Raw genomic sequence first — 12,835 nt, forward strand, 5'->3', positions numbered from 1 at the left:
GTATTTAAGAATAAGAAGAACCAGAAAGGCAGGCTAAGGAAATGGCTTTACGGTCCGTATTTTAAAGCGTATTTAACTATTCAAGCATCTGGCAGAAAGTCGAAGTTTTGGAAGTTGAAAGACGACTATGCAGAAGACGGACCGTAAATCAAAATACGGTCTATATTTCAAGAGATTGCAGTTGTTCAAATCTTGCAGGAAGACCTGGTCGTAAACTGGTTTACGGTTCGTATTTCGAATCGACGGGGACCAACGTGCAAATCTGTAACTTTCACGTTTTCAGAACCTATAAATAATCATTGTAGGGTTTTAATAGTTATCATTTATTATATTTTTGTCTCTTGACTTAGAATATCAAATACTCTCTAGTTTTTGAAGATTCAAACATCAATTCAAGTATTATCAATTCCTCTTTTCTTCCAAAGTAAGCAATTATGAATTTTTCAATTTCTTATTTCTTGTTCTTTGTCATGGGTAGCTAAATTCCCTTACTAGGGTTGTGAACCCAATGATGGGTGTTTTGTGATTGATATACACATAATGGATTATTAGAGTTTATTTATTCTTCATTCTTCATTCATAATTAATGGTTGCAAACATTGATTAAAGCCACAAACCTTGATTTATTTGGGAAAATAATTAGGGTTGGTAAGAATAAACAACAAGGACTCAAAGCTCTAAGCTTTGTTTAATAAATTCGCTTAGGAATAAGAAGAACTTACTTGGCATAATTAACCATTCTTCATAGTTACTTTATTATATTTGGGAAAATCATAGAAAGAGATAATCTTTAGTTGTTGGGAAATAGTAAAGATTCACATAGAGGTTAAGCGCATTCATATGATGATCCATTAGAAGTATATCAAGATCAATACCAATGATCATACACCTTATCTAACGGGGACACAACCTTAGTTTCTTTTACCATAAATTACCACCCAAAGCAATTAGTTAGCAATTAGTCATAAAAAATCAAACTTTTACCAAAATCATCGGATTTAGACATTAGACCTAAATTAAGCACTATACGAGTTTAGTAACCTTTTCACACCATATTCCCTGTGGGATTCAACCCCAACCTAGTTGGGTTACTATATTTGACAACGTCCGCGTTATACCATTAATAAGTGTAATTTGAGCGTATCAGGGACAAGCCCTCATGGAAACTTAAATTTTATATTCTATATATGAAATCATTGTTTTCAATCTATGGGTTGTTGAACTGAAGTATAAAACCTGAAACTTGAACTTGAATTACCCCATAAGGGATGTTTTGCATAAGAACTTGAATGGTAGTAACAATTGAAATGTTTTGCACTATGAACGAGTTGAGTTGTGTCGTAAATGAAAAATGGTTGAATATGATTTCTAAATCAGTCGATAACGTTTGTATACCCCTATTAATGGGATGATGAACATAATTCATAATGAGTAAATCGTCCTCCATGCTTTGATTATGATTCAGCTTTTATGCTATGATTCTGCTGTTTGTGGTTGTCCTAACTACTCGGGAGGAAGGGTAGTCACTATGGATCCTAGTGGGGTTAGCCTAGCCATTCGGAAGGAAAAGTGGCCATCGATGATTCACAATCCCAATGTGGTCTTTGCCTAACTATTCGGGAGGAAGGGTAGCCATTGGGGTTGATAACCCGTATGTGGTGCTTATATGTGGTTTAGGAAACCTTAAATGGTCATCCCTTTGTTATATTGATTTGAGCCTGTATTGGCTTGTGTTATACTTTGGTTGCCTGTGAGTAGCTTTTTGATGATCTTGAGTTCATAATTGAAAGACTTAAATGTGATAACCGACATAATGAGTTGAAATTGATTTATTTCTGATTTAAAGGTTTTCATTAATGGTGTCACTAAGTTTGAGGATTTGTTGAGGATTTATTCTATCTCTGAATTTCAAACTGCTTTTATTGACACTATTTTACTTATCGTTATTATATTATTTTGTTATACTAACTATTGTCCCGGAGACACGCACTGAGTACCGAGTACTTAGGCATACTATTGTTGTTTTTGATGGTGTGCTAGGTAACATTAAGGAGCAAGTTCGTGATACTCGCGCGGATTAGGAGAGCTTGCTACTTTCTAGACTATTTGGTGAGCCCACATGCTTGTTCGTGGGGCACTATCCTATCTTAGTTATTATTTTAGTTTTCAGGTTGAGTCTCAAAGTTAGATTATGTTTTATTTATCATCTTAGAGGCTCATAGATAGATGTTAATTCTGTGGGTAGTTGTTGAAGTCATTGTTTCACTCTTTGGGTGTTGCTACGTTTTATGATGATACATTTATGATAGACTTCCACCGATTTTTATTAATGATGGTGTTTATGAGTTAGTTAGCTATTTAAAACTTATTCATACAATTGTTGAAGATTATCGAAAGAGATTAGACGTTTATTGATTGTATAAGGTGCTTTCGGTGTTGTTCATAGCATCCTTCCAGTGTTGTTCATAGCATCGAATGCATGTTGCGCGTGACAAGCTTGGTATCAGAGCCTAGGTTTAGTTGTGTCCTAGGATTTGTCTGTGTCTGTGGAGCTGTGTCCATTGGGGTCTTCCTAGTGCAAATTGATCACCTGCATGATCAAAAGACTACCAGGACATTTATAGGTGTTCTTTATTCTTCTTTATTCTAGATGGTGCTTTAGAGCTTGAACTTCCGTTAGGATCATTCTGTCGTGTTCGTTAATTTGTGCCTCGCAGACCTTGACTCGTACCAGAGCTGCTAACCAAGGAAGCAATGGTGCTTCTAATTCATCATCTGGCGGACGAGCTGCTAGGATCACTAACCACACCACTGTTGAAACTAATGCTGGGGTTGAAAACAATAATGGAGACCAGGTACCACCACCAGCACCACCTGCCCCAGCTGCAGGCACGGCTAATATTAGATCGATGCAGAATGCAATCCAGATGCTTACCACCCTCGTGGCAGCCCAACATCAATGTAGGGGTGCCGATTCGGCACTTGGTAGGGGAGGAATACTTAAGCAATTTTTGGGGTTGAATCCGCCCAAGTTCATAGGTTCACAAGAAAAAGATGATCCCCAATACTTTATGGATGAGACTTTCAAAGCTCTAAGGGCAATGGGTGCTCATGGTTTTGAAACTGTGGAATTTATAGCATACCAACTGAAAGATATTGCTTATGCTTGGTTTGAAGACTGAGCGGGGTAATAATGCTCCAGCTCCTACTTGGGCTGAACTTGAGGAGGCATTCATAGAGAGATTTATGTCTGACAAGGAAAGATTTGCTCTGGCTACTAAGTTTGAGAAGATTGAGGAGGGCACTATTTCCGTTCGTAAATATAGTTTGAAGTTTACTCGTCTGGCGAGGTATGCAATGTATATGATTCCGTTAGAAAAGCACAAGTTGAGATGATTTACACGTGGGATGATGCTGCGTATCAAGTCTGCATGTGTTGCTGTTGCTATGTCCCCTACTTGCACATTTTTCTCCCCGGTTGGGTTCGCCGAACAACAAGATAATTGGAAGGGTGAAGAGAGGTTAGAAAGGGAACAAAGTAAGAAGGCCCGATCTGCAGGTGGCTTCAGTGGTTCACAAAATGGAGGGCAAAGGAAAGGGTATTCTGCACCTATACAAACTGGCGCTTACTCTAATGTCAGTGCTCCGTCCAATAGACAAGGTTAGAGGAACAACAATCAGAACAGGTATTCGCAAGGTAGTAACCGATACTCATCTGGATGGGAGGATCGTATTTGTCACCATTGTGGTATAAGGGGTCATATCAAGAGGGAGTGTAGGAAATGGCTACATGAAATGGCTAACTCTTCTGACCAGAGAAATAATCTGTTTGCTTCTGTTGCTACTAAGAATTCGCCTGTTGGCAATATTAAAAATGTTCCTAACGCCCATGGTAATGGTACTGGTAAAGCGGTTGCTAACACCGTTAACAGGGACAAGCTCGACTTTATGGGTTAACACACAGGGAGGCAGCTGAAACCTCAGATGTCGTGGTCATAGGTATTCTCACTATTTTCTTTTTTGATGCGTATTCGTTGATTGATCCGGGTTAAAATATCTCTTATGTGACACCATATTTTGCTCTTGGCTTTGGGTGGATCCTGAACTATTGTTAGAACCCTTTTCTGTGGATACCCCTGCTGGTGTTCCCGCTATTGTTTCTAGATTTTATAGAAACTGTGTAGTTGTAATTATAGGTCGTGAGACTGTAGCTAACTTGTTTGAACTAGAGATGGTAGATTTTGATGTGATTATGGGGATGGATTGGCTGTATGAGTGCTATGCAAAGTGGATTGCCGGCATAAATCAGTTCATTTTGAATTTCCTAATGAACCAGTTATTGTGTGGAAAGGTGAAATTGCTAATCCTCGAGGTAGGTTTATTTCTTATCTTAAGGCTCATAAAATGATCTCGAAAGGGTGTATTTTTTATCTAGTAGTTGTCAATGACACTAAAGTCATAGTACCCGAATTTGGGTCTATTCATATAGTTAATGAATTTCAAGAGGTATTTCCAGAAGATCTTTCGGGCATTCTGCCTAATAGAGTTATTGATTTTGGGATTGATGTTATTCTCGATACTCAACTGATCTCAATTCCATAGTATCGTATGGCTCCGGTAGAGCTACGGGAGTTGAAAGACCGATTGAAAGACTTGCTGGACAAAGGTTTTATTCGACCAAGCACCTCACTTTAGGGTGCTCCGGTCCTGTTCGTCAGAAAAAAAGATGGTTCACTTAGAATGTGTGTTGATTATCATCAGCTTAATAAGGTGACCATTAAAAATAAGTATCCTTTGCCTAGGATAGATGACCTGTTCGACCAACTTCAGGGTGCTAAGTTCTTCTCCAAGATTGATTTGAGGTCTGGGTACCATCAGCTAAAGATAAAGGAGCAAGATATTCCAAAAATACTTTGAATTTCTGGTGATGTCCTTTGGTCTGACAAATGCCCTTGTTGCATTTACGGACCTAATAAATCGTGTGTTCAAAACTTTTCTTGATCGTTTCATTATTGTCTTCATTGATGATATTTTGGTGTATTCAAAGAGTCACGAGGAACATGAAGATCACTTGAGAATAACCTTAACAACGCTTGAGGAGAACAAGCTTTGTGCAAAATTTTCTAAGTGTGAGTTCTGGCTTAACTATGTAGCTTTCTTGGGCCATGTAGTGTTTAGTGAAGGTATTATGGTAGATCAGCAAAAAAAATTCCAATTAAGGACTGGCCAAGACCCACGAGTGCGACGGATATTCGTAGCTTCTTGGGTTTGGCAAGCTACTATCGAAAGTTCGTGGAAGGTTTCTCATCGATAGCCTCACCATTGACGAAATTAACTCAGGAGACTACTAAGTTCCAATGGTCTGAAGCCTGTGAAAAGATCTTTCAAGAGCTTAAGGCGAGATTGACTTCGGCTCCTGTTTTAACTCTACCTTCAGCGTCTAGTGGCTATGTAGTTTACTGTGATGCTTCCAAAATTGGTTTGGGTTGTGTGTTGATGCAGAATGGTGAGGTGATCGCTTATGCTTCACAACAGTTGAAGAAGCATGAGAAGAATTATCCAACTCATGATTTGGAATTTGCTGCTATAGTCTTTACTCTAAGGGCTCGTTTGGTTGGAAACAACTTATCCCGGGATAACTAATCCGGGATAAGTTATCTGGGGATTAGTTATTCCACCCTCAAGGTGGGATAAAAAAACACTTTAATCCCGGCATAACTAATCCCGGGATTTTTTTCATACCAAACGTGGGATAAGGCGGTACTAATTTTTATCCCAGGACTATTTTTCTCTATCCATCATACCAAACGAGCCCTAAAGATTTGGCATCACCACTTGTATGGTGAGCACTGTGATGTTTTCACTGATCACAAGAGCTTGCAATATATTTTCAAGCAGCGAGAGTTGAATCTTAGACAGAGAAGATGGTTAGAGTTGTTGAAAGATTATGACTTGAACATCTTGTATCATCCTGGTAAGGCGAATGTTGTTGCTGATGGTTTGAACCGAAAATCTATGGGCACGTTAGCATATTTATGTGCTCAAGATATGCCAATGGGTAGGGAAATTCAAAGACTTGCTAGCCTTAGCGTTCAACTCGATGAAACTAAAAATGGGGAGCTTGTAGGAATTACGCAAATGCGTTCTGCTATTGTAGAGAGAATTAAGTCCAAACAATATGAAGATGGACTTCTGGTGATGCTGCGAGATGGAGTGGAAAGGGATGAGTATACCTCATTCACCTTGGGTGCTGGTGACGATGTCCTAAAGTTGCAAGGACGTTTATGTGTCCCTGATGTTGATAGTCTTCGACAAGAGTTAATGGTGGAGGTGTCACACCCCGACTTTACAAGGGTGTGATGGGCACCCGACCCTTACCTAGGGCCGAGCGAACCCTCTAACTCTTATTCCATGCGTAAAATTTTTTTTTCTAAGTCAATCACACATGACAAAGCTCACTAAAAATATTCTTTTTGTTGCTTTCCGAGCCAATCGAATTTGTAACTGTATAAAACTTATATCGTAATACAAACTGACACATTGGCCTATGAAGCCAGCGACGACCGACTTCCCAGTACCCACGACTCTGTACGCAAAGTCTCTAGCAACCAATCGGAAATCACGCACGTGTACTGCGACTCGGCTACACTCCGGGCCAAATGGAGTTCGCCAACTTCGGCGGACATCTTCTATATTAACTTCAACTCGTCTAGGGTGTACACGCGGCATGAAACGCGGCCCCGAGAGAAGAGGGTCGATGCGAGCAATGTGCGAGTATGTATAGACATGAATAATAATACGAGGGAACATAAGTATGAACAACAATATCATGGGATTATGAAATGCGTGATGGGATCGAGGGATAACACATGTGCACGTGGACGATAATCTGATAGAAAAATATAAAGCATATCATAGGTTGACAGAAACCTGTACATATGCGTGCCGCTACGGGCGGATACCATGCATGCCTAGCTTCTTTCCTTTTTTTTTTGAATACGGTGTTTCTTATTCTTGTACGTAGAAAACAGATACTTTTCGGAAAACGGTACTTTTTACTCGCGATTCTGAGACGCCGAATTCATCGGCTCTCACCCCCTCCCCAACGGTGTCCCAAGTATATCATATTATATATATATATATCATCACATAACGAACGCGCGTACGGCTCTCGCATATCCGCGTCCGGGCATCCCGCGTCGGGATGATAAGCAGTGAATCGGTGGACACGGTTATACCCTCCCCCCATTCCCCACATATACAATGTATACATATACATTCATCAATATCGGGTATTATATACATTATCATATAAACGATGTAATGCATGGGAGCCCGAAAGGTCATGTGTCTATCGGAGTGACGTAAGGTCGGTGACCTCCGATTACATTATGGATTAACGGGATCGCTTTGTCTGCCAAAGGAACAAGTATTTTAGGCGAGACTATCAATGAAGAATAGTACTAGGAGAAAACATAGCATGATATCATGGGCGTCATAGACGTCAATTCATAGACCTTGAAATCCGTAGAACATAGTGTCAAAAGCTAGCTAAGAAATGGAGATAAGGATCAAGAACTAGTTTATCACCTTTGTATTCACATTGAACCCTTTGCTTAGAAATCTTGGTCATACTGATCGTAGGCATATTCTCTTTTCTACATCATCGTTATCATTATTGCCATAAAGTATTCTCGTTGGGATAGGTATAGTACTTGTCAGTTGATAACAGAATAAGGATCAAAGGTTTCTTTTGGATTCAGCTTCAAAGTAAGTCAAGCGGAACAATAAGGAAAATCCGGGAAACAATGGGCCCACCTCGGGTCAAATGAGGCGGCGTACCAAATTTACATATGTTGCATGTCATGGCATTGCTTGTGAGGGTTTTAGGTTAGTCGGGTCCTAATTATGCGAGCTCTAGAGGTTTAGGAAGTTCTTCCAACCTTCTACACCATTTTTAATTCAATTCCACTGAATGAAAAAGGGGAAACTTTAGGTGCGGATTCTGGAGGGTGGAAGGGTCCCCGAGGTTCTTATCCAACATGTTGCGTCTAAGACATGCCATCGAAAGAAGGGTGAAGTCTTACATACCTCTTTCCGCTCCTTCTGCTACTCCAAATCCAAGCTGCAAATCCGCCAAAATCTATAATTTGGTCACATTTACCAAACCTTGATTAGTGCATTTAGAATTGGATTCTTAAAAAGCGACACTTGGCTACAGAAATTTAAAAGATTTCCCACAACAAATATACCATGCCACCAAGTTTAACTTGGCCGATTTCAATCAACAACAATCCCGGGAATACAACCCGGCCAAACCATCAACATAAAGTCAACAACCATGCTAACAATTTCCGTATTCAATCCAAGCTACGTTATAATAACTTAATGAATATACTTCTTCCTTCAAAACCTTCCAACTCCAATGAAAACAATACTAATCTTATAATACGTATTCCAACAACACCTTACTAATATCATTGTCTTTCACTCATATAAAAACATAATATTCAATTTACATAAACTTCAACCACAAGCCTCCAACTACCATAATTTCTCTAAGATCATTAAGCTTTTATTAACAACATAAAATCCACAACACAACAACAATCAAAATGCTACATAAATTCAATTTGTCACATCTCACAACATCATCCCTATTTTTAGGCCACAACAACAACATGTATATTCTCATAAATTTTCATCCATTTCTATACATTACAACAACCAACATGCTTCATAAAATTAGTTTATCATCCTTACATGCAACAACACACATGCACACACGGCCAAAACCAAGCATTCACGGCCACTTCCACAACTTCCATATTTTCATGATTTTTCACCCATTTTACATTATGGAATTCACAACATAACAATCAAACTACTAAATAGAAATCATTTCATCTTTCCTACACCATAACCCATGCATTCGGCCAACACAAAACACCTATATATTTCATGAATTCCATGCATTCCCACATACTACAACATGCTCAACCATCCATAATACATGAAGAAAGATTAGTTCTTACCTTCTTCCACTTGCTTCTTCACCTTGGCTAGAATTTCCACTTGCAAGAATGAATGATTTTCCTGCTTTAACAACCATTCCATGTTGTAGAGGACCCTCCAATTACTTGGAATACAAGAAGAAAATGATTTTTTGAACCATGACTCCCACATGTTCCAAGTTCGGCCACCATGGCCGAACTCCTCACTCTCTCTCTTTTTTTTTTTTCATCTTTCTTGTTCTTTCTTTCTCTCTTCCTTAAAATATGACCACCCCTCTTATATATATATATACATATTGCATACATGTGAGGGGCACATGCCCCCTCTCTAGATTTTTCTTCATTTTTCTTGACTTTTCTTTTCTTTTCTTGAATTTTCTTCAAATTCCCCCCAAAAGATGACTAATTCTTTTCTTGTCCCTTTTTCTTTGTTTTTTTCGGCCACATGGCCCTTTCCCAAGAAATTTCTTAATTACTCGTGAAATGACCATTTTGCCCTTAGCCTTCCATAATATTTCCATGAACCCTTTTCCGAATTTTTCCTTTTTACCCTTAACCTTTCTCATTATTTCCATACTACCAACGTCCATAAATAATGCTCATAACCTACTAATGCATTAAAATAATTCTAGAACATAGTCTTGTCCTTAACTTCTTGCCATTAACTCGGGATATTCAAATATGCAAAAATGCGAGGTGTAACATCCTTCCCCCCTTTTAGAACATTCGTCCTCGAATGTTCAACTAACACTTCTGGTCGCATAAGCACCTCGGGGGAGCTCCCTTTTCGAAGTTATTTTCCGTCCTTCACATTAGTTCTTAAGCTATCCAATACCGTTTCTTTGTCATACTCTTTCTCTTCATATACGTCCATTTTCTGGCGTCGCACTACTCAAAGTTTGTGCGAACTTCTTGTATTACCTTAAACATTATCCGGACTTCCATTCACTCGTTGTCGATTTCCCGATCTCACTGACTTATTTCCATGAAGGGGGTTTCATTTGTAATCTAAACATCCATATCAAACATATTACCGTATCAACTGTCTTTATCTCACCCTTACATTTCTCTCACCTGCTTCCCCCCTTTTGGGGCGCACCTATATCATTATCCATTTATACTTCGTCTCATATCCTCATTCCCAATCTCAATCTATAGTAGAATAATAACAGCTTACTTTGCAACACTTGTACCATTTATTCTTGCTGTCGCTCGAACTTCGGTACCTTTACTCGATTAATGCCTTTTGTACCGCAACTTCGGTTGCTGGGGTTCGCATGTCCACCGATACCATCCTATTTGGGATATCCTACACCTTCACATATACATATATTCAATTACTACTAACTAGCCCACAAGACGCGTCCAAACGCTGTTCAAGCCTATCCTAGTTCTAGGGCTGTGACACACTTTCTGCCTCTTCACCATTCTAGCCTACCTCATCCTGTATGTCCTCTTATAGTCTCCAACCACTCCGTATACTCTGATTTCCTTAGGTCACTCTCAGCTTCTCATTTGTCCCTTGTATCTCACTCTATAGAGCTTTTGGTTCACTTCCCAGGGGGTCACCCATCATAGAATTGCTCCCACCTGAGCACGCTTAACCTCGAAACTTTGGTGGGATTTGATGCCTTAATGCTGATATTTTCGCGTCCGCTTCTTCGTATGCCCTTTGTTACCTGATCTAGAGCCAGTCGAAGCTTTACAGCTTCCGAGACATTTTCGTATTACGTCCTTTCTATTATAATGACTGTTTTACCCTTTTCATTTCCCGATGTTCATCTTCCAACGTGTGTGTGCGGCTACCTCCCATCCCGGATTTCAGGACCCTCAGGGTAACGATCACACCTTCATCGCCACGCCAAACCCACAACCTTTCCTGAACAACACGTCTCATACTTTTTACTTATTCGCGGTATTCTCTTTCTCCGCTTCTTCCGTCATACGGAGGCTTATATAAGGAATTTCTTCTTCCTATAACTTGGCTCTATCGCACGATCTCGGACGAAAGAAGGTCAACATTTCCTAGATGCCCCGCGGTATCCTGTTTATAAACGTGGCCGACTTCACACTCATAAATGTGACTCTACGGACACGACTTTGCGGACAACCCTTGGACCGACCCGCTCGATACCACTTTGTCACACCGACTTTACAGCAGTGTGTGATGGGCCCCGACCCCATGTTCGGAGTCAAGCGAACCCGCTAACTCTTATTATACATACTAAATTTTTTTTCATAAATAGGATCCGACATCACATAAGACTAATTCTTTTCTTGTCCCTTTTTCTTTGTTTTTTTTTCGGCCACATGGCCCTTTCCCAAGAAATTTCTTAATTACTCGTGAAATGACCATTTTGCCCTTAGCCTTCCATAATATTTCCATGAACCCTTTTCCGAATTTTTCCTTTTTACCCTTAACCTTTCTCATTATTTCCATACTACCAACGTCCATAAATAATGCACGTCAAACCACTAATGCATTAAAATAATTCTAGAACATAGTCTTGTCCTTAACTTCTTGCCATTAACTCGGATATTCAAATATGCAAAAATGCGAGGTGTAACAAAATATCAGCTCGTGAGGTCCAACGTAGCTAGCGCGCATAAGGAGTTGAGTAAAGTGGACTTCGGGTAGCTTTATGTGGGAGCTACCATTCGGAATTCATCGGTCCTCGTCGCTAGTAGCGGAAGTGAAAAAGAGTGACAATATGAAGATCCCATGCTAATTCATTACGAATACACTGTCTCGTAAGGAGAAGTCATTATTTGAGATCGCGAGGAGACGGAGTTCTCCGATGCCGAGGCACATGTCATCGACGTGGCGGGATTACGCCACCAAATATTGAGAGTAGCCCATTGCTCCCCGTTATTCTCGTCCACCCCCGAGCAACGAAAATGTATCATGATCTTAAATCTATATATTAAATGAATGGGATGAAGAAGGATATAGCGGAAATTGTAGTTCAATGTCCCAACTCGTCAACAAGTGAAAATCGAGCACCAAAAGCCGGGCATTTTTGTTAAAGCTATAGTAAATTCCAACTTGGAAGCTGAAGTAATTAACATGGACTTCATTACAGGTTACCCCGTTATCTTTACGTAGGTATGATCTATATGGGCGATTGTGGATAGACTCAAAGAAGTCATTTCATTTCTTACTACCGAACTAGCATATATGGCGAAGATTATGCAAGGCTTTATGTTAAAGAGATAGTGCGACTTCACGGTGTTCCAGTATCTATTACTCTGGGGGGGGGATAGGACCCGGTTACATCCAGTTGAAATCTTTCCACATTTGGGGTCTCGAGTGAGCCTTAGTACGGCATTTCACCTGTGTGACTATTGACAAGCGAACGTACCATTCGTACTCTGTAGATATCTTACGTGCATGTATGTCGGATTTTAGAGGTAATTGGGATGATCATTTCACTTATTGAATTTACTTATAACAATAGTTATCATTCTAGCATCCAAATGGCACCGTATGAGGCTTTATACGGGCGAAAGTGTAGATCCTCAATCGGGTGGTTTGGTAGAGAGACTAAATTGATAGGGCCAAACTTGGTCCAAAGAAGCCATAGAGAAAGTCAAGCTTATACGAAATCGATTGTTGACAGCTCAAAGTCGTCAAAAGTCATATGCGGATAATCGTCGAAGGGACTTAGAGTTCCAAGTAAAAGATTGGGTATTCTTAAAGGTGTCGCCAATGAAGGGCGTTATGAGATTTGGCAAGAAGGGGAAGCTTAGTCCCCGGTACATTGGGCCCTATGAGATTATACGCGAGTGGGTGGTTGGCTTACAAATTAGATCTACCTCCC

The sequence above is a fragment of the Lycium ferocissimum genome, chromosome 12, assembly GCF_029784015.1.
Source record: "Lycium ferocissimum isolate CSIRO_LF1 chromosome 12, AGI_CSIRO_Lferr_CH_V1, whole genome shotgun sequence".
In the NCBI taxonomy this organism is placed as follows: domain Eukaryota; kingdom Viridiplantae; phylum Streptophyta; class Magnoliopsida; order Solanales; family Solanaceae; genus Lycium; species Lycium ferocissimum.